This window comes from Elephantulus edwardii, unplaced genomic scaffold (genome assembly GCF_000299155.1).
Source record: "Elephantulus edwardii isolate Elephantulus edwardi_28Jun2011 unplaced genomic scaffold, EleEdw1.0 scaffold00263, whole genome shotgun sequence".
Classification (NCBI taxonomy): domain Eukaryota; kingdom Metazoa; phylum Chordata; class Mammalia; order Macroscelidea; family Macroscelididae; genus Elephantulus; species Elephantulus edwardii.
This window is the reverse complement of record NW_006400013.1, coordinates 1,691,952-1,696,891: the sequence shown is the minus strand read 5'-3', so window position 1 is coordinate 1,696,891 and position 4,940 is coordinate 1,691,952.

Genomic DNA, 4,940 nt, shown 5'->3' with positions numbered 1-4,940 from the left:
TGACAAGCACTGTGGCATTTGGACAAGAACAAACTGGGAGGAGGGTAGAGAGAATAGTGCAACAATGAATGAACGGAAACCCAAAATCTCTGTAAATGTTTATGAAAATTAATAAAATATAATTATAGAAAAAAAAAGAGTGGGAAGGACCTTCTTGGAAGTGGCAAGAAGACACAGTTTGTCATCTTCCTTCCCTCTGCACAGGCTTTCTTGCAATTTCACAAACCCAAGATTCACCAGGGTTGATGAACAGGAAAGGTGCTGGTGACAGCGTGGGGTTGGCAGAGGAAACACAAGTCCTTTAGTCTGACCACTGCTTTCTCATGTTGGTGTTTTCGGTACCATCGAGTCAGTTTGGGCTCATGTCAACCTCAACCACATAGGGTTTTCTTAATTGTATTTTTTAGAGGAATATATAACCAAGTCTTTCTCCCAAAGAGCTGGTTAGGGTGAATTTGAACTGCTACAAATGCTTAACCATTAACCCACCAGAGCTGTGCCTTCTTAGCTGAGTCTAGAGCACGAGTGGCTTATAGGGAGCTCTGGTGACTTAGGGGTAAGGAATTGCTCTGACAACTCAAAGGTACATGGTTCAAACCCACCAGCTGGGGAAAGATGGGCAATCTCCTGTGCAATTCACTGTCTCTATAAACCTACTGGAGTGTCCAGCTATGAGTTGGTCTCAACTTGATGGTGCATGAACAACTATGACAATCCAACGTAATAAAACATAATGTAAATAACATCTGTAACTTGAAACTCTCTGCTATGAGTTGGAACTGTTCGGTGGCACACAACAGCAGTCACTCTAAGAGACAAATAAACCGATGATACTAATATTAATAACGCCTTCCAAGGGGACTGAACTACTTTCATTTCAGTATGTTTAAATTACATAAAGTCACTTTTCTTTTAGAACATCTTTTAAATCTGCTGTGTATTTTACACTTAACAAACACATCTCAATTCAGATGCTAAATGTTCACAAAATACTTCATCTGTATTTAGATTTCATAAAATTTACAGTTGAAAACACATAGCAAAGTTGTCACAAACATACTCCAAAGTGTTCCAATAATGGAATCAAGCACTAGCTTTTAAATTGACATTTATGAAGACAAAGACAGTAAATAGCCTCACAGTCTTCCTAATCACATCCCGAGTGTGCAGTAGCCAGATGTGGCCGAAGTCTGTGGAAGAGGACAGCGCAGATATGAAAGGCTAACCTTTCCCTTAGGGAGATTGGTGGCCCAATGGTAAGAAACTGAGCTACCAGTCCAAAGGCAAGAGCTTCGAATCCACCAGCTGCTCTGAGGGGGAACTATGGGCAATTTCTTCTCATGCAATTTATTGCTTCTGCAAACATTCTGGAGGGTCAGCTATGCGTTGGTTCCAACTCGATGGGAAACAATAACAATCTTCCTCTTTTGGTGTGCCCTGTGAGGGGAAAGAGGTTAAACCTAGAAGATTTCCATATAAAAATAAGCTGTGGGAGAAAGCTTTGGGAGATGGGCGAGGTTAGGGAGAGGGATATGGAGGGAAGGAGGGGAAAAATCAGAGGGAAAATCGGACTAACTAAGCTGAGCAGAGCAGAGACCCGGTGGTCTGCTTTACTATGTCTACACCTCCTCCCTGGTGTTGCAGACACAGCCTGGCCGGGAGCTCAACCTGCCTGCACACGGATGTTGGGGCAACTACAGAAGGATCTAGGTGCAGGATCCAAGCTGGGTGCTCACTGTCCTACCTGCCGCCTCCTGCCAAGCACTTCTCTTGATCCCCTCAGAGCCCTAATGTTCTAATGTTCTTGCATGGGTCAAGGTGTTTCTGCATTCTTGGAACCTGTCAGCTCTAAGTCTGTAAGGTCTGTGCAAACCTTGGCACTCTGTGGATTGGCATCCTGTAGTGACCCTGGAAGGCAGAACAGAACTGCCCCATAATCTTCCAAGGTTTTCTGTAGGGTAGGATCATTCTACCACATCATTTTCTCACTGTGCCACTGGTGAGTTGGATCTGAGAACTAGAGTCCCTTAAAGGTTAAGCTCTGCCTTTCAAGATGCTCCACTTACAAGAGGAAACGACCTGTGGAATTGCCTGCTGAGAGGAGGAGGTGCCACATGTGAAAGTCCGCACTGGGAGGGGCTCCTGGGAGGCGACATCCACATTGGAGAGTGTTGAGGCAAGACCAGGGCCACATGATCCTAGAACCACAGGATGTGAGGTATAGGCCACATGCATGAGGGTTCAGTGCTGCTGCTCTGAGTTATTATATAGTGACCCGACAGAGGTAAGGGTCATAGTACTCTATTGCACTGAATTATTCACCATAGAAATTGATTGCAACCAAACCAGCATATGATTATGACTGCAGGCCAAGCAGGGCTCAGTAATGCTTTGCACTTGTACATGGGTCACTGTTTCAGGGCACCTATCCTGCCACGGTGCAGCAAACCTGGGAGCTAGGGAGCAGCACCTCTGCCTTATAAATGGCAGGTGCCTCCAGCACTGGGATCATTGATGACAGCACTTGGTCCAACTCCCCAGCTCCAGTGACATGGAAGCACCTTCTTGTAACAGAATCCGCCATTTGGTATGCTTTAAACCCATACAGACTAAAGGCATTCCTTCCAATGATTTCTGGATAGCAAAGACCATCTCTTGCCTTCGGTCTGTCTGTTGACATTAAAATCCCTGACCTCTGTTCAGAAGTCAGGCCAAGGATGGCCAGCTGTGAGTGGCCACATCGATCAGGTCAGCCCCTGGGATGTTCCCTCACTTCCTAATTCAGCAAACCATAGACCCAGGGACACATTAAGCTTTCTCTCTTCCTGAGACTGAAACAGGGAAGGATTAAATATGCACACAAACTATAGAGGTCCACTTTACTTGAAATTTTGGAAAATTCTGCACACTAGAGTGACAGGAGATCAATGGTTGCCCAGAGAGGAGGTGAAGGCAGAGATGGGGACTGGAGGGTCTCCAAAGGCAGAAGGAAATTTTGTTGGGGTGATACGTATGTTCATTATCTTGATTGTGGTGATGGTTTCTCCATGCATGTAAAAATCAGTCAAATTTTACGCTTTAAATATGTGCTATTTATCTTACATCAATTATACCTTCATAAAGCTGTAAAAAGGCAAACACAGCTAAATGACACTCTGGCCCATTCTGGCTTGTCTATTGGGAGTTGACTGTCCATCTAGAGAGAGAGGCTTGGCCCGGCAACCAGAGCACTTCCCTTGGGCTCCCTCTACAGGTGGAAGCCTAGAAAGGCACGTGATCTCTATTCACGTGTCCAACTATGACTTCCATGTTGTAAGCCAGTAATTACTTCTGCTTGAGTTCACTCGTTTCACATATTAACTTTTCATTATCTGTAGGGATGACGGCAAACACAGGGCTTACAAGTTCAAGGGCAGTCTGAGCCCTTGACAGTGACTCAGCATCAGAGATGACAAGAGTCAACTGGCGAGCTCTGGAAGATGCAAAGACTTTCTAGTGAGGTAACATGACAACCAGTTAGTTCAGCCACTCTAACAAGTTTCCCAAGCTACCGAAAGACCTGCCAACAGATTTCATGTATTTTAGTTTCTGCCCTTTCCCAACAACATAACACTTAAATCTTACTGAATAAAGCAATCTCCTTCAGTAGAATGCTCAACTCAAAACTCATTGCTATCGAACCAGAACCAAATTAGTAACTGATCCTCCAGTGGGTTTTAAGAGGCTGTAAACGGCATGGGAGGAAGCTGCCTATCTTTCTCCTTTGGAGCCACTGGTGGATTCAAACTGCCAGAGAGGCATTGTCTTTGGGCTAACAGCACAACTTCCTACCAACTCAACTATACCACCAGAGCTCCCTGGAATATTAGGCAGCCTAAAACCTGTTACTTCCATAATAAACACCATAATCATGAGTGAGTTCTGTGTGGCCATAATTACAATGGATTAGTGACTTGGTTACCACTGCAAGAGCTGGGGGAAAGCTCATTTGGTGTTAGAATTGATAGAAGGTAAGGGAGGCACAAGACATGCCAGACCTTGTAGGAACCCTATTTTATGATATTGATGTTGTGGAATTGCGATCCTTCTCCTCTTGTGGAATTAGTGGAAGCTAGGTTCCACCATCCCTACACGAATCAGTTTTTACACCTTGCTAAACTGTCTAGCAGGAGCTCTGATGGTGTGTACTCTGTAAGGAGCTGGGATTGCTAATTCAAAGGTCCAGCCGCTGTGGGGGTTGGAATACACCAGCAGCACTGAGGCAGAAAGATGGGCACTCTCCTCCTGTGTGGACACCCAGTGGAAGGTCTGCTGTGAGTTTTCAAAGGGAATGAGTTTTGTTTTGTTTTTCTTTTAAACTCTGTACTGGGGAACACCGGTGATGCCGTCCACAGCAAGTGATGCTGCTAATAATCCAATGCTTCATCTGCAGCCATTTCAACGCACCATTGGCTCTGAAAAAGAAAGAGGGACAGTCTCTTCTTGTTGCAATTTATAGCTTTAGAAAACTAACTGAGGCTCCCACTCCCAGCAGCAAGTTAAAATGTTTTGGTTCACTCCTGACCTGCTAGGGGTATTTCTCCCCCTTTCTTTCCTTTTTTCTTTCACTCACAACGGCCTATCTTACACCAACCATACCTCCTTAGCATTATCGTAATGAATCCTTTTCATTTGGTTTTGTGTGTGTGTGTGTGTGTGTGTGTGTGTGTGTGTGTACCGTCACATTGGATCTAACTGGTACAGGAGGAGATTGCTCCTCCTTCTCCAGCAGAGCATCTAGTGGATTCAAATCGTGTACCTCTGGGATTGCAGTGCAGCTTCTTGCCACTAGGCCACCAGAGCTCCCTTCACTTGTTTTCTTATATTTAAAAAAAAGAAAAGAAAGAAACCCAACAGAGGGACGCTGTGAGTCAGAACTGATTCAATGGCAGCAAGTCTGA